Raw genomic sequence first — 23,704 nt, 5'->3', positions numbered from 1 at the left:
CTGGGAGATCTGATGAGTCCCCCCCCGTGTGTGTGTGTGTGTAGGTGGAACAAGTCAAGGCCCTGCTGCCTGCCATCCTTTGGGGCTCGGATGAGAAGGATGATGGGAGTATTCTGGAGGCCATCTCAGCTGTTCAGAACCTTCTGCAGAGCCTGGATGGGAGTGAGCGCACCAGCGTGGCCAGGAAGCTAATCCCCTTACTCGATGCTGTAAGTCAGGGGCTCTTGACCTGCCCATCCCCAGCCAGGCAGTGTTGTGACTCTGGAGTTGTAGTGGTGGCATATCTGACCTGATCAGTTCCGAGCCATTGCCTGGGCCTCAGGCATTGGTGACACCTTGGTCTCTCGTGTTCTCTGTGTGTGGCATGCAACCGTTTGGTCTCCTGAGGACTGATATGCTTTAATCTAACTCAAGTTAACATGCTCAATGTAGTGGTCATGGGGTGAAATGTAATGTCCTGTGCTTTGGAGTCTAGATGAATGAATGGCCCTTAAATGCTATGAAACTATGAAAGTGTTGAACCCATTAAAGAAACCCTCCAAAGAGCCCTTCACTGTGGATGGAGTCAGCACTTACAGGAGGCCTCCAGGGAAATTTAGGAACCACTGTCCTAACCTGTGTTGTCTGCCCCTCCACCCAAACCTTTCTGCAAATTGGTGTCCTCTTGGTGGGCAGACCATGGAGTTATTAGTCAGACTGGCCCCTATCTGTGGTTTGCATTGTGCCGAGCTCACCCTGTAAGGAGAGTGTGAAGCTCCCTCGGTGAGATCCCCTCATGGTTGTGTGTCCATCACAGGTGAGACCCCAGGTGCGCTCTGCTGCCATCATGCTCTTTACAAAGTTGCTTAACACAGTGACGAGGAGGCAGAAGCCCCTGCTGCAGGAGGAAGTGACCCGCAGCCTGGTCCCACTGCTCCTTCACTTACAGGACGAGGACCCTGACGTGGGCAAGGTGAGTCCCGCTGCCATGTGCTCCCTGGTGCAGCAGGCCCTGACTGCTCCAGCTCTCCTGCTAGGTCTGTCTCCAGAGCCGCCTCCCAAAAGTGAAAAATCTCAGCCCTACCTGCTTACCCAAGCAAGTTCCCTGGCCTTCAATGGACACACAAGTGGAGATGTTTTATGGCTCCCAGCAGCCACTTCCTAAGTCACTGAACTGCAGCCACCATGAAGATCAAACTCCAGGAGCCTCCACTAATAGGAACAAAGAGACACCAAGGGTCAGCAGGATACCATGTGACCCCCACATTCCTTTCCCTCATTGATCATTTCAGCTGGCTTTTCACTGCAGAGTGACCATAGATTCCAGCTCTTCTCATGATGCAAACTCTCCTTGTCCCATCTTGTGTTGCAGAGGTGTCAGAAAGCCTTGGCTGGGTGTTTTCAGCTCCTGGGATGGTCTTGTCCTAAGCAGATTAACAGCAAGAAGGCTTGGCACACCCATCCCCAGGTGGTGGACAAGATCTGCCAGCACTCTGTAAGTGAACAATCGGCTTCTCGTGAGTGCTGCTTCTAGATGTGGGACCGGAAACGTGTTCCCTCACTCACTGCTCTGATTGCATGTCTAGTACTAGCATACTGCACTCTGGCTTCCTCTTAGGCCTAGTCTTCACTTACCGGCTGGTCCGGCGGCACGCCATCGATGTTCTGGGATCGATTTATCGCGTCTGGTTAAGACGCGATAAATCGATCCCGGATCGATCCCGGAAGTGCTCACAGTCGGCGCCGGGTACTCCAGCTCGCCGAGAGGAGTACGCGGCGTCGACGGGGGGAGACTTCCGGCCGCGTCTGGACCACGGTAAGTCCGGACTAAGGTACTTCGAATTCAGCTACGTTATTAACGTAGCTGAATTTGCGTACCTTAGTCCGAAGTCCGGAATAAGTGGGGACCAGCCCTTAGAAGCACCCAGCTCCCCCACTCTTCCCAGTGCCTGTCAGATCTGAACAGCCAGACCTGGCCTGGAGTTCAGTACGGAGGTGAAAGCTCAGAACATAAAGAATCAGTTGATGGCAAAAATGCCTTCTGAATCCTGCAGGAAACTGGATGTCCCCATTTTTCACCTTACCCCAGCCCATTGGCCACTTCTGCACCGTATTTCTTATGCTCTGCACCCTCTCTAATGTCCTCCCCAGATGAAGCCCATACAACCGGGCTTCAGTGTTCTCTAGTGCCAGGCTCCAGCCCTGCAGTGCCAGCAGCTCAGACATCAGCAATGTGTCTGGTGACACTTTGAAATGGTCATTTAATGACTGCCTGGCATGTAGATGGTCGCCCCCAGGATACATGGAGATGGGAGCTGCATTCTTCCCACCCCTCCAAGCCAAGCAGATGAAATCTCTCTTCTCCTCACCCTGCGGCCCCAGCAACAAGAAGCTTCTTTGGTTTCTATTCCTAGGTGCTGAAGCTCAAGAACGTATCTGACATCTTGCTCCAATGTCTGGATCACCTCCAAAGCCCCCAGGCTCCAATACGACGGGCAGCAGCCATCTTTATCGGTAACCACTACTTTTCTTAAGCAACTTCTATCTGAGAGGTTGTCCTGTGTTCTGCTTGGAGGGCACTAGCAGCAAGAATTAACCCCCTGGGATCCTAGTGTCTAGATTTCCTGCCCTTGAGGCAGTTGGGCTGGGGATTATATCAAAAGGCCTGGAGCAAATTACAACCCTACCCTCCAGCTCCACCCACTGGAATCCCTGTGGGACTGCAGCAATACCATAGCCATTGGCAATCAGGCTCTCTGTATCTTCCAAGACATGAGCCTCTCTGTCTTGGAGCTTGTGGACTTGTCTGATTATCCCAGGGGCCACTTGAAAGCTGTTTTGCTTGTTGGAAAGACTGACATTTTATAAAAGGTAGCCCCAGGGGAGGTGAAAACTCCTGCAAGATTCATTTCCATTGTACGTTCCAGGTTGCACTGTTCGAAGCTCAGAGCCCGCCATGGTCAGGCAAGAGAAGGAGCTGATACTTCAGTGTAAGTAGTTGCCACATGGCTGTGTTTGCATATGGAAGGAGAGCTCAGGCTCCTTGTAGGATATCAGGGTTGGAAGGGACTTCAGGAGATCATCTAATCCAACCCCCTGCTCAAAGCAGGACCAATCCCCAGATAGTGTTTGTTTGTTTTTTAAACCCCAGTTCCCTAAATGGCCCTCTCAAGGATTGAACTCACAACCCTGGGTTTAGCAGGACAATGCTCGAACCACTGAGCTATCCCTCCCACTTGTGAACCAGTCTAGGAAAAAGTGCAACTCCCCTGCCATGCTGCTGCATTGAGTTCAATTTAGACGTGGCCAGAGGTAGCTGTTGAGAGAGCCTGGACATCAGTCCCAGCTTTGTTTTCTCTGATGTCAGGCGTCACTTCCATCTCCAGGTGCCAGAAGGTTTTACAAGGAGAAAGTAAATGCCAGGCAGAGTGAGAGGCCCTGGCATGTGTCAGGGAGATGGTGCTAAGGAGGTGGATGCCCCAGAATGCAGTGGAAGATGGTGCTGCCAAGGGCAGATGTCACTGAGGACTTAAGGGGTTATCAGATGGCGATGACACTGATAGCCCAGGTGGGTCCAGAGCATCTGGGAGGAGTTAGTTGCTGTGGAAGATCAGGGGTGGCTCCAGGCCCCAGCGCAGCAAGTGCGTACCTGGGATGGCAAGCCACGGGGGGCGGCGTGCCGGTCGCCATGAGGGCGGCAGTCAGGCAGCCTTCGGCGGCATGCCTGCGGGAGGACCGCCGGTCCCGCAGCTTCGGCGGCAATTCGGCGCGGGACCAGCAGCTCACCAACAGAAACGCCGCTGAATCCATGTGACCAGCGGACCGTCCGCAGGCATGCCACCAAAGGCCACCTGACTGCCGTGCTTGGGGTGGCAAAAAACATAGAGCCGCCCCTGTGGAAGATACAGAGGCCCATGGTGCAGGTGCTAGGGCATGCTAATACGATATCTGTTTTGACCTGAGCTTCCTCTCTCTGTCTCAGCTCTCAGTGGCCTGCAGCAAGATCCGGATTTCTCTGTCCATGTCAGTATCTCACGGGCCATTCAGCAAGTTCGGGATGGTGGCAGAAACCAGTCACGTCAGACCCTAGGAGCTAGATTCAGGAACCTGCTCTGCTGCTTGACTGGCCAGGAGGAGAGGGAAAATGCTCCTGACAGAGATCTCTTGGGTGGCCCGGACCCTTCCCAAAGCCACCGATGGGACTCAGGAGGGCCCTGAGTTCCCACAGAGAAGTTGGTGACTGGAGGAGGTCAGCTGAGCCACCACTCCAGCCCCGAAGCCAGTGCCTGCATGATCCTGTGCTAATTACCTGCATTGTTCCCCATGAGATGTAGGCAACTGGCGATGAGTTTAAGTGACCCCAGTACTCAGCAGAATGACGGCTACTGGCTCCAGCTAAACAAAAAGGTGACAAGACTGTTAGTGTAAAACCAAGGGCATTTGCTCTCACGGCTCTATCTTCCTTCCATAATGGGACAAGTTGCAAGATAGCTGGTTCATCACATCAGCCACGGCATTAATGACCTTTTCCCTTTCTTCTGATTAAACTCCGTTCTCTGATACAGTCTTTGTGACCTTGTAGGAAGAGATGGAATCTGGATGATGGGGGTGGATCACTTGATAAATTGCCGTGTTCTGTTCATTCCTTCTGAAGCATCTGCCACTGGCCACTGTCAGAAGATGGAATGCTGGGCTAGATGGACCACTGGTCTGATCCAATATGGCTGTTCGTATGATCCAGGCCTCTAGTTCCCCTTGGACAGTTAAATAAAACCCTTCATCTCTCCATCCATTGACATTATATAATTTCACTTTTCTTTAGACACTTGGGCCAGCACTTTCAAACATGGATGTCAAAAGTTAAGTACCTAAATCCATACTTCTTCTTCAACGCTTAGCCGAACGGTCGGCCGTAGCAATTGTTCACCACTGATCCGTTCCTGTGCTTGACGGGCCGAGAGCCCAACGTCGGAATAGACTTGAGGCACCCATGTAATAGGGGGCCTGCCTTTGGGCTGCCTGCACCCCTTGATTGGTGGAATTTTCTCTCGGATGTTACGAGACACTCAAAGAACGGCGTTCGCCGGAACCTCTTGTGGCATACTCGCGACATGTCTGAAAAACATAAGACGCCATCCGCAGACAATGGCCCCAGTAGTCTGTAGACCGGAGCGACCATAAACATCTGCTTTACAAATGAAGTCGTTCCACTCTATGCCCAATATACAACGTTGGCATTTTATGTGGAAAGCCTCCAGCTTTGCCCACTCTGAGTGGCGCAGTCCCAATGTTTCGCAGCCGTACAGCAGTACAGAGAGGATACAGCTCGATTAGATCCTGAACTTGGTTGTCGTGCCGAGATGATGCTGATTCCGTCTTCATTGTAAACGACCCATGACAGAGGCTGCAATGCCGCACTCAGGCACCTAAATAAATGGCCTGACCTTTCTCAAATGCTGAATACCAAGAACTTCTCACTCGAATCTGCCGAAGCCGTGGCTGTTCAGCTCCTCTGAAAATCAATCCACTCGTTTAGATACCTGAATATGAATGTTAGTGCCAGACTTTGGACAGTGACATAGGAAGACATTGGCCTGAGCCTATGCATGGACTCTCATCCTACAATCCAGCCCCTCAACAGATACTTCCCAGCTTCTGACTGTGAGCCATTCAGCTACAATGGGGAGGCCTAGATGCTGTAAGTGAATTAACATGTAATGATCGATAGACAGATAGATAGATAGTATAAGCTATTCTTTCTACCATCTGCCGTACGGATTTGCTCTGTAAAGAGCTTGCTGTCCCTGTTACTCATGGGTATTTATGTTCCAGAGCCCCACATGAGAGAGAGAAGGATTTCAGGCCCAAGGCCCAAGTGGGGCAGGAAGAAGCACACGCTCACCTCAGTTGCCTTCTTTGCTGAGGTAAGTTTTGTTGACTTGTTGAACTGAGATTGCAAAGCGTTGCTCAGTCCCATATTCTCACAACTGGCAGTGCCCCATATATATGTCTGGGGCATCTTGCAACCTCATTTCTCTCACATCTCTGTCTTCCTTCCATAACAGGATGAGTTGCAAGACAGCTGGTTCATTACATCAGCCACGGCATTATTGACCTTTTCCCTTTCTACTGATTAGCCTCCGATCTCTGATACATTCTTTGTGACCTTGTAGGAAGAGATGTAATCTGTGCATTAGCCCTCTCATGCTATGGAGCCACGAGAAGGTTTGACAGCAGAAGTAGAGGCAGTGTGGACTAATCTACGAGGGACTAACAGGTTCATGCCATATAGCAGGCCTGCACAACATACAGCCCGCGGTGGCGTGCCTGCCCGCAGACAGGAGCCAGCAATGCGGCCGGCTGAGTCCAGCCCAATCAGAGCTGCGGTGGAGGGGCTTTCAGGCGCCCCCCCGACCCAATGCCGGCGCCGGCGCAAGGATATTTTTGCGCCCTCGCACGCCACCGGCCCACCTTCCCCAAGCAGGACACAGGCACGGAGCCCTCGCGAGCTGCTGGTCCCCTCCCCCGCCCCAAGCGGGACACGGGGATGAAGCCCTCGCGGGCCGCCGCGCCTCCACCCGCCCCCGCCCCAAGCGGGACATGGGGATGGAGCCCTCGCGCGCCGCCGCGCCTCCACCCGCCCCCGCCCCCGCCCCAAGCGGGACATGGGGATGGAGCCCTCGCGGGCCGCCGCGCCTCCACCCGCTCCCCGCCCCAAGCGGGACATGGGGATGGAGCCCTCGCACGCCTCCACCCGCCTCCGCCCCAAGCGGGACACGGGGATGGAGTCCTCGCAAGCCGCCACGCCTCCACCACCCCCTGCCCCAAGCGGGACACGGGGATGGAGTCCTCGCGCGCCGCCGCGCCTCCACCTCCCCCCGCCCCAAGCGGGACACGGGGATGGAGCCCTCGCGCGCCGCCGCGCCTCCACCCCCCCCACCCCAAGCGGGACACGGGGATGGAGCCCTCGCACGCCGCGACACCTTCAACCCCCCCACACCGCCCCAAGCGGGATACGGGGATGGAGCCCTCGCGGGCCGCCGCGCCTCCACCTCCCCCCCGCCCCAAGAGGGACAGGGGGATGGAGCCCTCGAGCGCCACCGCGCCTCCACCCCCCCCAAGCGGGACACGGGGATGGAGCCCTCGCGCGCCGCCGCACCTCCACCCTCCCCCGCCCCAAGCGGGACACGGGGATGGAGCCCTCGCGCGCCGCCGCGCCTCCACCCCCCCCACCCCAAGCGGGACACGGGGATGGAGCCCTCGCACGCCGCGACACCTTCAACCCCCCCACACCGACCCAAGCGGGATACGGGGATGGAGCCCTCGCGGGCCGCCGCGCCTCCACCTCCCCCCGCCCCAAGAGGGACAGGGGGATGGAGCCCTCGAGCGCCACCGCGCCTCCACCCCCCCCAAGCGGGACACGGGGATGGAGCCCTCGCGCGCCGCCGCACCTCCACCCTCTCCCGCCCCAAGCGGGACACGGGGATGGAGCCCTCGCGCGCCACGACGCCTTCAAACCCCCCCACACACCGCCCCAAGCGGGACACGGGGATGGAGCCCTCGCGTGCCGCCGCGCCTCCACCCCCCCCCCCGCCCCAAGCGGGACACGGGGATGGAGCCCTCGCGCGCCGCCGCACCTCCACCTCCCCCCGCCCCAAGCGGGACACGGGGATGGAGCCCTCGCGTGCCGCGACGCATTCAACCCCCCCCCCACCGCCCCAAGCGGGACACGGGGATGGAGACCTCGCGTGCCGCCGCGCCTCCATCTCGCCCCCCGGCCCCAAGCGGGACACGGAGCCCACGCGCGCCGCCTTCCCTCCCCACTGCCCCAAGGGGGACACGGGCACGGAGCCCTCGCGCCCCCCCCCCCCAGCAGGACACAGGGCTCTGCCACCGTCCCCGTCCTGAGCGCTTTTTGACCCACCCACCCCAGGACTCCTGCCCCATCCAACCCCCCGCGTTCCTTGATGCCCCCCCCGGGACCCCTCCCCATCCACCCCCTTCCCTGTCCCCTGACTGCCCTCCGCCGCCCCATCCAACTCCTCTCCTGATTCCCCATCCAACCACCCCTTCTCCCTGTCCCCTGACCACCCTTGGAACCCCTGCCCCTGACTGCCTCCCACCGCCCCATCCAACCCCTGCTCCTTCCTGACTGCCCCCCGGGACCCTTGCCCCCATTCAATCCCCCTGTTCCCTGCCATCGGACTGCCCCGACCCCTATCCAGCCCCCCACCACCCCGCTGAACTCCCCTGCCCTCTATCCAGCACCCCGTCCCTGCTCCCTTACCGCGCTGCCTGGAGGTGGCTGGCGGTGCTACAGCCACACCGCTCGGCTGGAGCCGGGCCACGCTGCCACCGCGCAGTGCCTGGAGCACCGGGTCAGTCTGAGCTTGCAGCCCCCCCCGCTTCCCGCCAATCAGCTGTTCGCGCAGGAAGCCTGGGAGGGCTGAGAAGCAAGCGGCACCTTCGCGCTCAGGCCCAGGGAGGCAGAGTGGAGGTGAGCTGGGGCGGGGAGCGGTACCCCTGCGCGCCCCTCCCCCCGGGTTACCTGCTGTGGCGCGGACGGCTCCCCCCACCCCAGCTCACCTCCGCTCCGTCTCCGCCTCCCTGGGCTTGAGTGCGAAGCCGCTGCTTGCTTCTCTGCCCTCCCAGGCTTCCCGTGCGAACAGCTGATTCGCGGGAAGCGGGGAGGGAGGGGGAGAAGCGGGGAGGAGTGTTCAGAGGCGGAGGCGGAGCGGAGGTGAGCTGGGGTCGGGGAGCAGGGCGGAGAGCTGGAGCACCCATGGGGTCGGCTCCTAAGGCGCCACTTTTGGATAGTGTGCTCAGGGGGAGCAGCCGCTCCCTCTGCTCCCCCCTAGCTACGGTCCTGGTCATTTCAACTTACCGGTTGTTAAATTTAGAAGCCCTTTTAGAACCGGTCCCGCGCAGGACAACTGGTTCTAAAAGGGCTTCTAAATTTAACAACCGGTTCCCGCGAACCGGCTCCCGCTCACCACTGGAGACTCCCCTTGCCGCTCTCACCCTAGGAGCCAGAGACCTCCCAGCAGGGCTGGTGAGTGCGGCCCACGAAGGGGGAAGGGTGTGGTGGAGTGAGTGTCTGGGAGGTGTGCGGGGGGGGGGGCTGGGCTGTGAGGGTGTGGAGGGCGCTGGGCAGTGGGGGAGGTTTGTGTGTTTTGGGGTGCTAGGCAGTGGGGGCCTGTTGGGGGGTGCTGGGCAGTGAGGGAGATCTGTGTGTGTCAAGGCACTGGGTGCAGTAATATAGTGACCCCTGGACCTACAGGCTTCCACACACCATCAGTGCCTTGAAAATTTGCTGTTCTCTACTAAGGTTTTTCACTAAACTGGCTGCTTTAATTATTTTTTCATTTGGGCTCAATTTGGCGAGATTGGGATGCTTAGCTTCAAAGTGCCACCGAAGGTTGTATTCTTTCGGAACGGCTAACGTTTCGCGACACACGAGGCACAGTATTTTGTCTTTGGAAATAGTACATAAGTATTTATTCGTCCATTCAGTGTTGAAAACTCTGTGCTCTGATTCTATTTTTCTATTTTTCTTTTCACTCATGGTATCCATAAGGAAGCTCAAGATTTTGTTGAATAAATTCACACACAAGGGAAACACTCACAGTCACACACAAAGAGAAGAGATATCTCACGGTGAATGGCACACTAGCAAGGCACTGATGGTGTGTGGAAGCCTGTAGGTCCAGGGGTCACTATATTACTGCACAAGCAGTCAATCAATGCAGTTGTAGATAAATCTCTGCATTATGCATTTTGGTATAACTTTTATATGACTTTGTATTGAACCTTGGTACTATGTTATAGCGGGCTCCTAAGATAGTATAATTAAAGTAAAAGAAAAATTTCTTCTGTGCAAATTTTTGAAGCAGAGTTCAAATTTGTGTGCCATGAGGCAAATGCGCCCAAGTGAGTAAAACGCTTATACATTTAAAAAGTTTTAATTTGCAATTTGTGTCAATTTATATGGGTTTTCAGATAGAGACATCATAAGTAAAAAAAGAAAAACAAAAGTTTGTGTTTTAAATGGAAAATTTTCCTAAAAAATATCAATAAATGATTATCAGCCAAAAATAAGATATGTAATTACAAATGCATTTTAATTTCTTTATTGGTTGAAATGTCAAAGACTGCTAAACTAACCTGACTGTTTTTCCCTGCGATCTTTGTCATTTGCCCATTCAATACAAACTCTGTCCAAATCTATCAGTCCTCAATCCAGCTGGTAACACTTAATACACATCAGCACCCCACATCACATCAGCACATCTTAATACACATCAGCACCCCACTCGCTAGTTTCCCAATACACACAGATTTCTCCTCCCTCCCTCCCAGGGCCCTTCCCCACAGCCCCACCACCACAACTAAACAATGCCCCACACAGACCCCCAGTGCCCTGACATACACAGATCCTTGAGTGGGAGTTCCATTGGAGGAGAAGGTACCTGTATTTGCGTCTGTCTTTGTATTGCTTGTATGTATAGAGGCCTGTAGGGGCAGTGTGCTGGGCGGGCAGCTGAGACCTGATTAGGGGGCGGAGCTTGGCTGAGGAGAGGGCCTATAAAAGCGGCCACCCAGCCAGGCAGCGGCAACAGCTGCGAGCAGCGGCACAGGAGGTAGCGAACAGGGCTGCTAACAGGGGAGTTTGAGTGGGAGTTCCATTGGAGGAGGTGGAAGGGGAGGCAGGAGGGGGTAGTGCCCTTTGTGCTGTATTTCCCCAGGTGCAGAGGGCACAGCTGAGCAGGCGGGCCCAGGCAACAGCAGCCATGAGCCAAGCCGCAGGTGACACAATGCAGATGATTGCATGCGGCAGCTGCGGTATGTACATGGTCCTAGCAGCGGTACCTGAACAGAGGTATGTGTGCATGAAATGCCGCCTAATAGAACTGCTGGAAGAAAAGATCCGAGGCTTGGAGATGCAGATAGATACCCTGATAGAGTTTAGAAAGGGGTTCGAGCACCTGATGGAGCAAAGGCAAGTGGGGGCTGAAGGGGAATGCTCAGGGGTACAGGTGGTAGCAGGGGCTAAGACCTGTGAGGGGGGAATGCCGGGGGGAGAACAAGGGCAGTGGAAGCATGCGACTGTGAGAAGCAGGCAAAGGAAAAGGAGGGCCAGTGAAGGAGAAATAGAGCTCAGGAACAGGTTTGGGTGTTTGGAGAACGAGGAAGGGGTGCAGCAGGTGGTAACTGAAGGGGGCAGGGTGAGGAAAAAGAAACGAGCAGCTAGTCCCATAGAAAGAGGGGAGGAGTTGATGGAGACAGCACCAATTCTGTGCCCTGGGAGGATACAGGATGACGTAAGGGGGACTATAAGGGAAAATAGGAATGGACAGGGGTTGCAACTAGAGGGAACAGGGGATAGATTAGTAGATCGCACTGCCACCAGGCAAAGGCAGGTGTACGTGATTGGGGACTCCTTACTGAGGAGGTTGGACAGGCCTGTAACCAGGGCGGACCCAGAGAACAGAAGGGTGTGCAGTCTCCCGGGCGCTAACATACGGGATGTGGACTTGCGGCTGAAAAGGATCCTAAAAGGAGCAGGTAAGAACCCCTTGATCATCCTTCACGTAGGAACAAATGACACGGCTAGGTTCTCGCTAGAGAGAATCAAGGGAGATTATGCCAGGCTGGGGAAGACGCTTAAGGAATTCGAGGCTCAGATCATCTTCAGTGGGATTCTGCCTGTTCCTAGAGAAGGACAATAAAGGGGTGAAAGGATTGTGATGATAAATAGTTGGCTAAGGGAGTGGTGCTATAAAGAGGGCTTTGGGATGTATGGTCACTGGGAGGCTTTCGGGGACAGAAAACTGTTCTCACGGGACGGACTTCACCTGAGTAGGGAAGGAAATAGACTTCTGGGAGGGAGGCTGGCTCATCTCATCAAAAGAGCTTTAAACTAGGAATTTGGGGGAGACGGTTGGGAGATGTCCAGTTAATCTCCATACCAGATTATAACATTGAGAGGGAGGACAATGAGATAAGAACAGATACAGCCAGGGGGAAGAGATTGGACATAAGGAGGAGAGGGGGGTAGATACCAGACAAATGGGTCATACTAGCAGTACGGTGTCCATATCAAATGGGAGAATGAATGTGAGAGAGGCCAAAAGGCATAAATTAAGATGTTTATACACCAATGCGAGAAGCCTAGGTAACAAAATGGAGGAATTGGAGCTCCTGGTCCAAGAAATGAAACCGGATATCGTAGGAATAACTGAAACGTGGTGGAACAGTAGTCATGACTGGAGTACAGGTATGGAAGGGTATGTGCTGTTTAGGAAAGACCGGATCAAAGGTAAAGGTGGGGGAGTAGCATTGAATGTCAATAATGAGGTAAACTGTAAAGAAATAATAAGCGGTGGAATGGATAAGACGGAGTCTGTCTGGGCATTACTCACATTGGGTAAAAGAACTACTAGAGCCTCCCCTGGGATAGTGCTTGGGGTATGCTATAGACCGCCGGGATCTAGCCTGGATATGGACAGAGAACTCATTAACGTTTTTAGGGAAGTAAATACTAATAGGAACTGTGTAATCATGGGAGACTTTAACTTCCCAGATATAGATTGGGGAACAAATGCTAGTAACAATAATAGGGCTCAGATTTTCCTAGACGTAATAGCTGATGAATTCCTTCATCAAGCAGTTGCTGAACTGACGAGGGGGGATGCCATTTTAGATTTGGTGCTGGTGAGTAGTGAGGACCTCGTTGAGGAAATGGTTGTAGGGGACAACCTTGACTCAAGTGATCTTGAGCTAATTCCATTTAAACTAAATGGAAAGATTAACAGAATTAAATCAGAGACTAAGGTTTACGATTTCCACAGGGCTAATTTTAATAAATTAAGGAGACTGGTTAGCGAAGTGGATTGGACTAACATATTTAGGGATCTAAAGGCGGAAGACGCCTGTGATTATTTCAAGTTGAAGTTGCAGGAGCTGTCAGAGGCGTGTATCCCAAGAAAGGGAAAACGGTTCGTAGGCAGGAGATTTAGACCGAGCTGGATGAGCAAGCATCTCAGAGGGGTCATTAAGAAAATACAGGAAGCGTACAGGGAGTGGAAGAGGGGGGGATCAGCAAAGAAACCTACCTTATTGAGGTCAGAGCATGTAGAGATGGAGTGAGAAAAGCCAAAAGCCGAGTAGAGTTGGACCTTGTGAGGGGAATTAAAACCAATAATAAGAGCTTTTATAGCCATATAAATAGGAAGAAAACAAAGAAAGAAGAAGTGGGACCGCTTAAGACTGTAGATGGAGTGGAGATTAAGGATAAACGAGGCATGGCACAATATCTAAATGAATATTTTGCATCAGTATTTAATGAGGCTAATAAAAAGCTGAGGAATAGGAGAAGCGAGACGGATGGGAATAAAGAAGTGGGGATTGACATTACCGTATCCGAGGTAGAAGCCAAACTTGAACAGCTTAACGGGACTGAATCGGGCGGACCGGATGATCTTCATCCGAGAATATTAAAAGAACTGGCGCGGGAAATTGCAAGCCCGTTAGCGATAATTTTTAATGAATCCATAAACTCGGGGGTGGTACCGTTTGACTGGAGAACAGCTAATCTGGTTCCTATTTTCAAGAAGGGGAAAAAAAGTGACCCAGGTAACTACAGGCCTGTTAGTCTAACATCTGTAATATGCAAAGTCTTGGAAAAAATTTTGAAGGAGAAAGTAGTTAAGGACCTTGAGGTCAATGCCAATTGGGACAAATTACAACACGGTTTTACGAAAGGTAGATTGTGCCAAACCAACCTGATCTCCTTCTTTGAGAAAGTAACAGATTTTTTAGATAAAGGAAATGCGGTGGATCTAATATACCTCGATTTCAGTAAAGCGTTTGATACGGTATCGCATGAGGAATTATTGGTTAAATTGGAAAAGATGGGGATCGATATGAAAATCCAGAGGTGGATAAGGAACTGGTTAAAGGGGAGACTGCAGCAGGTCGTACTAAAAGGTGAACTGTCAGGTTGGAGGGAGGTTACCAGTGGAGTTCCTCAAGGTTCGGTTTTGGGTCCGATTTTATTTAATCTATTCATTACTGACCTCGGAACCAAATGTAGGAGTGGGCTGATAAAGTTTGCGGATAACACAAAGTTGGGAGGTATTGCCAATTCGGAGAAGGATCAGGATATCCTGCAGGGAGATTTGGATGACCTTGTAAACTGGAGTAATAGTAATAAGATGAAATTTAATAGTCAGAAGTGTAAGGTGATGCATTTAGGGATAACTAACAAGAATTATAGTTATAAGCTGGGGACGCATCAGTTGGATGTAACGGAAGAGAAGAAGGACCTCGGAGTCCTGGTTGATCGCAGGATGACTATGAGTCGGCAATGTGACGTGGCCATGAAAAAAGCTAATGCGGTCTTGGGATGCATTAGGCGAGGTATTTCTAGTAGGGATAAGGAGGTGCTGGTTCCATTATACAAGGCACTGGTGAGACCTCATTTGGAGTACTGTGTGCAGTTCTGGTCTCCCATGTTTAAAAAGGATGAAATCAAACTGGAACGGGTACAGAGAAGGGCCACTAGCATGATCCGAGGAATGGAAAATCTGCCGTATGAAAGGAGACTCGAGGAGCTCGGTTTGTTTACCTTAACCAAAAGAAGGCTGAGGGGGGATATGATTGCTCTCTTTAAATATATCAGAGGGATAAATACTAGGGAGGGAGAGGAATTATTTCAGCTCAGTACTAAAGTGGACACTAGAACGAACGGATATAAACTGGCCGTCGGGAAGTTTAGGCTTGAAATTAGATGAAGGTTTCTAACCATCAGAGGGGTGAAGTTTTGGAACAGCCTTCCAAGGGAAACAGAGGGGGCGAAAGACCTCTCTGGCTTTAAGATTAAGCTTGATAAGTTTATGGAGGGGATGGTTTGATGGGATACAGTGATTTTAGTCAATAGGTCAATAACAATGGTCAATGATGGGATATTAAAAGTTACTAAAGAGAACTTTTCCAGGCGGTCTGGCTAGAGAATCTTGCCCACATGCTCGGGGTTCAGCTGATCGCCATATTTGGGGTAGGGAAGGAATTTTCCTCCAGGGTAGATTGGCAGAGGCCCTGGAGGTTTTTCGCCTTCCTCCGCAGCATGGGGCAGGGGTCACTTGCTGGAGGATTCTCAGCAACTTGAAGTCTTTAAATAATGATTTGGGGAGTTCAACAGCTAAGTCAAGGGAGAGAATTCTTCCAGGAGTGGGTGGGTCAGGTTTTGTGGCCTGCATCATGCGGGAGGTCAGACTAGATGATCATAATGGTCCCTTCTGACCTCATAGTCCATGAGTCTATGAGATCTCTCTCACTGCCCAGCACCCCCCAACAGGCCCCCACTGCCTAGCACCCCAAAACACACAAACCTCCCCCACTGCCCAGCGCCCTCCACACCCTCACAGCCCAGCACCCCCCCGCACACCTCCCAGACACTCACTCCACCACACCCTTCCCCCTTCCCCGGCCGCACTCACCAGCCCTGCTGGGAGGTCTCTGGCTCCTAGGGTGAGAGCGGCAAGGGGAGTCTCCAGTGGTGAGCAGGAGCCGGTTCGCGGGAACCGGTTGTTAAATTTAGAAGCCCTTTTAGAACCAGTTGTCCTGCGCGGGACCGGTTCTAAAAGGGCTTCTAAATTTAACAACCGGTAAGTTGAAGTGACCAGGACCGTAGCTCGGGGGGAGCAGAGGGAGCGGCTGCTCCCCCTGAGCACATTATCCAATAGTGGCGCCTTAAGAGCCGACCCCAGGGGTGCTCCAGCTCTCCGCCCCGCTCCCCGGCCCCAGCTCATATCCGCTCCGCCTCCGCCTCTGAACACTCCTCCCCGCTTCTCTCCCTCCCCCCCCCCGCTTCCCGCGAATCAGCTGTTCGCGCGGGAAGCCTGGGAGGGCAGAGAAGCAAGCAGCGGCTTCGCGCTCAAGCCCAGGGAGGCGGAGACGGAGCGGAGGTGAGCTGGGGTGGGGGGAGCCGTCCGCGCCACAGCAGGTAACCCGGGGGGAGGGGCGCGCAGGGGTACCGCTCCCCACCCCAGCTCACCTCCGCTCTGCCTCCCTGGGCCTGAGCGCGAAGGTGCCGCTTGCTTCTCAGCCCTCCCAGGCTTCCTGCATGAACAGCTGATTGGCGGGAAGCGAGGGGGCTGCAAGCTCAGACTGACCTGGTGCTCCAGGCACTGCGCAGTGGCAGCGTGGCCCGGCTCCAGCCGAGCGGCGTGGCTGTAGCTCCGCCAGCCACCTCCAGGCAGCGCGGTAAGGGAGCAGGGACGGGGTGCTGGATAGAGGGCAGGGGAGTTCAGGGGGGTGGTGGGGGGCTGGATAGGGGTCGGGGCGGTCAGATGGCAGGGAACAGGGGGATTGAATGGGGGCAAGGGTTCCAGGGGGCAGTCAGGAAAGAGCAGGGGTTGGATGGGGAGGTGGGAGGCAGTCAGGGGCAGGGGTTCCAAGGGTGGTCAGGGGACAGGGAGAAGGGGTGGTTGGATGGGGAATCAGGAGAGGAGTTGGATGGGGTGGCGGAGGGCAGTCAGGGGACAGGGAAGGGGGTGGATGGGGCAGGGTCCCGGGGGGGCATCAAGGAACGCGGGGGGTTGGACGGGGCACGAGTCCCGGGGACTGGGAGGGTGGGCCAAAAATCGCTCAGGACGGGGGCAGTGGCTGAGCCCTGTGTCCCGCTGGCGGGGTGGGGGCGAGGGCTCCGTGCCCGTATCCCGCTTGGGGCAGTGGGGAGGGGCAGCGGCACGCGCGGGCTCCGTGTCCCACTTGGGGCCGGGGCGGGGGGGCGTGGAGTCGCGGCGGCGTGCGAGGGCTCCATCCCCGTGTCCTGCCTTGCTGGCTCCTGTCGGCGGGTAGGCATGCCACCAGGAGCTGCCCCAGGAGCGCCGCCACGCCAGCCTCGGCACTTTGTGTGGGGGGGGGTTTAGAATCCCCCCACGGGCCGCACAGTGAGCCCCCACGGGCCGCCTGCGGCCCACGGGCCGCCTGCGGCCCACGGGCCGTATGTTGTGCAGGCCTGGTCGTGTGGCAAACTCTCCACATGTCCGAAAAACATAAGATGCCATCTGCGGACAATGGCCCCAGTAGTCTGTAGACCGGAGCGACCATAAACATCTGCTTTACAAATGAAGTCGTTCCACTCTATGCCCAATATACAACGTTGGCATTTTATGTGGAAAGCCTCCAGCTTTGCCCACTCTGAGTGGCGCAGTCCCAATGTTTCGCAGCCGTACAGCAGTACAGAGGATACAGCTCGATTAGATCCTGAACTTGGTTGTCGTGCCGAGATGATGCTGATTCCGTCTTCATTGTAAACGACCCATGACAGAGGCTGCAATGCCGCACTCAGGCACCTAAATAAATGGCCTGACCTTTCTCAAGTGCTGAATACCAAGAATTCCTCACTCGAATCTGCCGAAGCCGTGGCTGTTCAGCTCCTCTGAAAATCAATCCACTCGTTTAGATGCCTGAATATGAATGTTAGTGCCAGACTTTGGACAGTGACATAGGAAGATATTGGCCTGAGCCTATGCATGGACTCTCATCCTACAATCCAGCCACTCAACAGATACATCCCAGCTTCTGACTGTGAGCCATTCAGCTACAATGGGGAGGCCTAGATGCTGTAAGTGAATTAACATGTAATGATTGATAGACAGATATATAGATAGTATAAGCTATTCTTTCTACCATCTGCCGTACGGATTTGCTCTGTAGAGCTTGCTGTCCCTGTTACTCATGGTATTTATGTTCCAGAGCCCTACATGAGAGAGGGAAGGATTTCAGGCCCAAGGCCCAAGTGGAGCAGGAAGAAGCACACGCTCACCTCAGTTGCCTTCTTTGCTGAGGTAAGTTTTGTTGACTTGTTGAACTGAGATTGCAGAGCGTTGCTCAGTTCCATATTCTCACAACTGGCAGTGCCCCATATGTATGTCTGGGGCACCTTGCATCCTCATTTCTTGATCTGTAATTGGGGTGGCCTGGGGTTTATGTAAAAGGCAGGGATTGTGTTGAAACCATAATCATCCAGATACTTTTGAGGAAATCCCCCTGGAACAGTGGAAATAGCGTAGCATTCGGCCCTCAGTCCCTCGGTAATTTCCCAGATTGTGACTGCGTTTGATTTCCCGTGAGACGTCTTGAAAACTGCTCTCTTTGTTGAGAGGCTGAACCTCTGAAAGTTCGCCCTGGAGAATGTAAGCACTGACAGGAGTGCCGTTGTGTTGATTCCCTAGGGCGCACTGTCCAGCACGCCGGCAGACAGACCCAGATCAGAAGGCCTGGACTTGGTACGTGAAAGTAAGTAATATCCTTAGGTTAGTGTAGTGAGGAAGCAGAGGTCCCAGGGTGTGGGTCAAGGAGATGGCAATGGGGACGCAGAGGCCCTGTCATGGCACCAATGGGGTCTAATTTGTACTGTATGCTTTGGTCATCCACTGTTTGATGATCCTCTTCTGTAATGGGCGCCATCGGCCTGTTGTAATGGCTCCAACACCACCCTCCTCCCAGCCTCAGGAGAGAGAGGTGTTTCCAAGGGAGAGGGGGCATGGCTGCGGCATCCCCGAGGCTTCTCTGCTTTATGCTGGGGGCTGGCCCAGTGGCCAGATGGCCTCCAAGTTGGTGGGGGTGGCGCACAAAAGCGGCTTTCAGGCACATTCCCACGCAGCTGCCAGGATCTGCACTGAGCCTAGGATCTGCAGAACCATATCACAGGCTGGGCCTCAAGGCTGGCAGGTTGGCAGATGCTGCACTGAGCAGCAGAGTTACTCTGTGTCCTGAGTCAGGAAGCTTTTCTGCTGCTTCGCTGATCAGAGGAGCCTGGTAGTTAAATGAGGCAGGAAGATACACCTGGTTAATGCAAAGACACAGATGGAGCCCTGGAAGCCTGTATTTCCTGGTGTTTAGTCAAAGAAGATCAGGCCTGGGCAATATGACTTGACAGTCCTCAGCAAGGACTCATCAGAGAGACCCTCAGATGCAAAGAGGGAGGAGGTGGGGGATATTGGATACAAACTCCCCAGATCCAGTTCCTTACTCCGGGATCTGAGTGAGGGTCAGACCAGCCCGTCAGTCAAAGAAAATAGTGGACAGTGAGATGGTTATAGGCTAAGCCTAGAGACGCAGGAATGAGTCCAACCCCTCTTTGTTCAAGGTGGCCTGATCCAAACAAAGCTCACGGAAGTCAGTCTCTCTGTTGTCTTTAATGGGCTTTGGCCCAGGCCCAGGGAGAAGGGAATGTGTTCTTTGAGCCCTACAAAGGACAGAGCAGAGACCATTTCCGTCATTAATAGTGTGATGATTGAGCTGGAATAAAGCTAATCCAGGGCTCCCCTTTCTCTGCTGTTGCTAAACTTCTTTTTTCCTTGTTGATCCCCCAACACACGAACTGCTGGGCACCGCCAAAGTCCACAAAGAGGAGAAAAGAGGGAGGAGCAGCATCCGCCTGCTAAAATTCATGGCTGAGGACGGACCAAGTAACCTTTGACCCTGGCTAGCTCATTATGCGTTCCACAGGGGACCCTTATTACATAACAATACAGTGATTGGCCAGCCCCAGGCTGGCAGGATAAACCCAGAGCACAGCAACCTCTGTCCTCATGGCTGAAATGGGCTAGTGCCACTAGACTGGGCCATGCCTCCTTCACCTCTATTATGCAGCAGTAAGGGTGTGAATCACAGCAAGGAGATCAAAGCTCTGTAGAGCTAAAGACAAGCTCTCTCCTCACCACCTTTCATATGGCAATTCTCACCCCTCCCCCACCCTCCCCCCCACACACACATTTACAGAGGAGACTCTAGACAAAATACAGCAAAGGGCAAAATAACTGGTCCCTGGACTGTGGGAGGAGAGTTATGGGCACGGAGTGAGGGAGCTGATGGCAAGGGGTAGGTTCCGGGCGAGTGTGGTCCCGGTGATCAGCGAGCCTACGGGAGTTATTCACATTCTCAGGAGGCCGGGAAAATTGCTTAAAACTAAGACAGGAAAGCTGGAGGCAAGACCACGTTAACCATGAAAGCAGCCTGTTGGTTTGCCTGGGACGGGGACAGTCCAGCTCGCAGCGTAGTTCTCCTACAGTCGCTCTGGACTGACTCTGGCTCTTGTCCCCACTGAGTCTCCCACCCCAACCACCATGCGCACATGAGCCCAGGGCGATTCTGAGGAGACCCCTATTTTCTGAACAACGGCTTGAGGAAGGACCTGGCTGGCTGGGAAAGCGCAGAGCACTACAGAGCCGGCTGGGCCCTTCATGTTTTTCAGCCTGTCGGCATATTGGATTCAGACTAATTCTCAGGCTGAACTCTATTTAGAACAGGTACCTTTGTTCCTTCCTGCGCTAACGTCACTCCGCTTTGGGGGAGAATAAGGACAAAGGCCTATTAGAGATCTGTAGAAAGCCGATCTGGGAGACAGATTCTTCCACAGCTGCTACTGTGAGATTCTGACAGCTTCCTCTGAACCACCGGGTGCTGGCTGCTGTCAGAGAAGGGGTCCTGGACTGGATGGAACTCAAGTTTTGATTCAGTCTGCTAATGCCTATAGCTAGTCCTTCACTAGTCAGTACCAGACGCCAAGAACCAGCTCCTCGGATGGTGCTAATTGGCTTAGCGCTATGGACGGCAATGGAGCTCTGCAAATTCCCACCAGCTGAGGATCTCTAGCCCTGCAGCATCAGTGACTCAGGACACTGGAGGGTGTTGGCCGAGGCTTTGAAATGATCATGGCAGTGAGAGATGGGCTCAGACTGGAAACCCCAAACCCAGCACTGGTGGACTTGGGGACGCTGAGATCTGGATCCGGAGCCAGAGCTGAATGATGTGGCTTGGGGCAGTCGCTGATTACAATAACCCCTGGTGTGTAGCTGGGCTGTGTGCACTGCACACTGGGCTCCCAACTGCAGGATTTGACTAGTAGCCTTTTAAAAAAAAATGGTTTTGAGGTGCAGAAGGACAAGGAAAAATGTGACACCCTGTCCCAGACCCTGAGCTATTTCTGTGGTCCAGGGGTCCCTTTACGAACACAGCAGCCATCTCCATACAGCAGCTAACAAAAAAAAAAGCTTCCATGATCCTTAAATCCTGACCCTGTCCCTCTTCCATCCTGCACTGTCCTTTATTACATAAAGGCCTTGTCTACACTTACGTCAGCACGTAGGGTGCGTGTAGCTCCACGTGAAAGGCTGTGGTAGGGAGGGCAGCCAGGCTCAGCTTGGGGAGCTGCCGGTGCCATTCCGCACTGCCTCCCCCGACCAGAGCCTTTCCCCACTGGAATCTCACTGCCGTGGGGAAAGGCTCTGGCAGCGGGGAAGGGGCAGGACTCTACCCTACTAAATATAGCAGCGTAGACACGGGAGGCCCTGCATGGGCATGTAGGGTGCATAGCCATAGGGTTCAAGCGTCCCTTTACTTGCCTTAGCCAGGCCTCACCATCTACACTGCTGTTACACCCATGCTAGCAGGGTCGAAATAGCCCCAAGTGTAGACCTACCCAAAGCAACCACCTCTGTTCCTGGAGTCCTAATTGACTGCGCTTGAAGAGGCTTGGGGATTGCAAAGGAAGGCAGGGTCCAAGTTAACAGCCTAGCCCAGCAGCAGCCCCTCTGGTGGGAATTCGTCCTGGGCTCACTGCAAGGAAACAGTTCCCCCTTAATTAGGACTTTGTATTCTCCCAAAAAAGTAAGGCAGAAACTAGTCATGTAAGCCACTCACCACAGGGTGGCGCTGATGCTCTGCCTCCCCTACGTTTTTCTCCTCTTAGGTCCCTTTGCAGCGGATCAGATTATGTCCGGTCTCTGTGCCCATTGATGCAGTCTGAGTAGCAGGAGCCCTTCAGCCCCACGGTGACATGGGCTCTTATGTGTTTGAATGATTAATCCTTCCTCTTCCTATTCCAGGCCAGAAGGGATGAGGTGCTGTTTCCCGAGGAGCTGTTCCAGGATTAGCGAGGTAAGCACAGACACGGGCCGTGCACTACAGCTCTAGGTACACCCAGGAGCGCTGCCAGCGTTTTTCCTGCCCTAGGTGGCGGAAGGTCCCGCCCCCGAAATGCCGCCCCCGACAGGCGGCAGAAGGTCCCGCCCCCGAAATACCGACGACAACGGGGGCAGCCGAAGATCCAGCCGCCGCGGTCGCTGCCCCCCAAATGTTAGCGCCCAAGGCAACCGCCTAGGTTGCCTAATGGGTTGTGCGGGCCCTGGATACACCCCTGTAACCCTAGAGGGGCAGGAAACGTGGTCCTTTCAGGTGGAAACGATGGTCATTTTAATATGAGTGTAGGGTGTTTAGCTGCAAGCTGGATGGATAGAAACAGAGAGTTTGGAAGATCAATATGTAGCTGAAGATCATTGTTTTCACTGTGTTTTTCCCCCTCTCATAGGAGCCTTTCCAAGCGTCACAGAAGGACGGGCCAGAGTTAACATGGCATCGAGTTGTTTGTTGCATAATAAAGCTGCTGCTGATTTCCAAGTGTGTGCGGCCAACTTTCCTCACTGTGCACTAGGCCGCGTGTAGCCATGTGACTGAGATGTCGGCCTTCTCTTTTCTGGGTACTGCACCTTTAATAGTAGAGGAATCCTGCTGGCTGCCAGCATCCTGGCTAGGGTTGCCAGGTGTCCGGTTTTCGACCGGAACACCCGCTCGAAAAGGGACCCTGGCGGCTCCGGTCAGCACTGCTGACTGGGCTGTCAAAAGTCCGGTTGGCGTGGGGCTGGCAGGCTCCCTACCTGGCTCCGCGCGTCTCCCCACAAGCAGCGACATGTCCCTCGGCTCCTAGATGGAGGGACGGCCGCAGCCCCATGCACAGCCCCCACCCCGAGCGCTGGCTCCGCATCTCCCATTGCCTGGGAGCCGCGGCCAATGGGAGCTGCAGGGGTGGCACCTGAGGGTGGCGACAGCGTGCAGAGCTGCCTGACTGCGCCTCCGCCTAGGAGCTAAGGGACATGTCGCCCTTTCCCTGGAACCGGCTGAGGTAAACACCACCCGGAGCCCGCACTCCAAAACCCCTCCTGCACCCCAACCCCTGACCCAGCTCTGAGCCCCGTCCTGCACCCAAGCTTGGGGATTGGTCCTCGTTTGAGCAGGGGGTTGGACTAGATACCGCCTGAGGTCTCTTCCAACCCTGATATTCTATGACTCTATGAGTCCCTCCCAGAGTCTGCACCCCCCCAACACCCCACCCCAGCCCTGAGCCTCCCCTGCACCCCAAGCCCCTCATCCCCAGCCCCACCCCAGAGCCCGCACCCCTAGCCGGAGCCCTCACCTCCCCCCGCACATTCCAACTGCCTGCCCCAGCACTGAACCCCTTCCCCCACCCATCATCCCCAGCCCCACCCCAGAGCCCACACCCCCAACTGGAGCCCTAACCTCCTCCCGCACCCCAACCCCCTGCCCCAGCCCTGAACCCCATCCTGCACCCAAACTCTTTCCTGAAACACACGCCGCACCCCCCTGCCGCAACTTGGACCCCCCTCCTGCACTCCAAACTCCTCGTCACCAGCCCGGAGCCCACACCCCCAGCTGGAGCCCTCACCCTCACACCCCAACCTCCTGCCCCAGCCTGGATCCACCTCCCACACCCTGAACCCCTCATTTCTGGCCCCAGTCCAGAACCTGCACCCCCACCCCAAAGCCCATGTCCCCTCCCACACCCCAACCCCCTGCCTCAGCCCAGAGCCCTCCCACACTCCGAACCTCTCATCCCTGGCCCCACCCCAGAACCCAC

The 23,704-nt window shown here is 54.5% G+C and overlaps 2 long non-coding RNA genes across 2 annotated transcripts; both read left to right on the top strand.

Annotated features, from left to right (window-relative positions):
* Positions 1–2,231: 2,231 nt before the first annotated feature.
* On the top strand, positions 2,232–4,369 carry LOC135975254 (uncharacterized). The gene is made up of 3 exons (XR_010592184.1): positions 2,232–2,493; positions 2,907–2,969; positions 3,962–4,369. It is a non-coding gene; the product is annotated as an uncharacterized LOC135975254 (long non-coding RNA).
* A 12,680-nt stretch (positions 4,370–17,049) lies between these two features.
* On the top strand, positions 17,050–21,085 carry LOC135975253 (uncharacterized). Its single transcript, XR_010592183.1, has 3 exons — positions 17,050–17,611; positions 17,743–17,834; positions 18,222–21,085. It is a non-coding gene; the product is annotated as an uncharacterized LOC135975253 (long non-coding RNA).
* Positions 21,086–23,704: the final 2,619 nt, after the last annotated feature.

This window comes from Chrysemys picta, chromosome 13 (assembly GCF_011386835.1).
Source record: "Chrysemys picta bellii isolate R12L10 chromosome 13, ASM1138683v2, whole genome shotgun sequence".
Taxonomy (NCBI): Eukaryota; Metazoa; Chordata; order Testudines; family Emydidae; genus Chrysemys; species Chrysemys picta.
The sequence above is the reverse complement of the archived record's forward strand: the minus strand, read 5'-3'. Positions and strand labels throughout refer to the sequence as shown.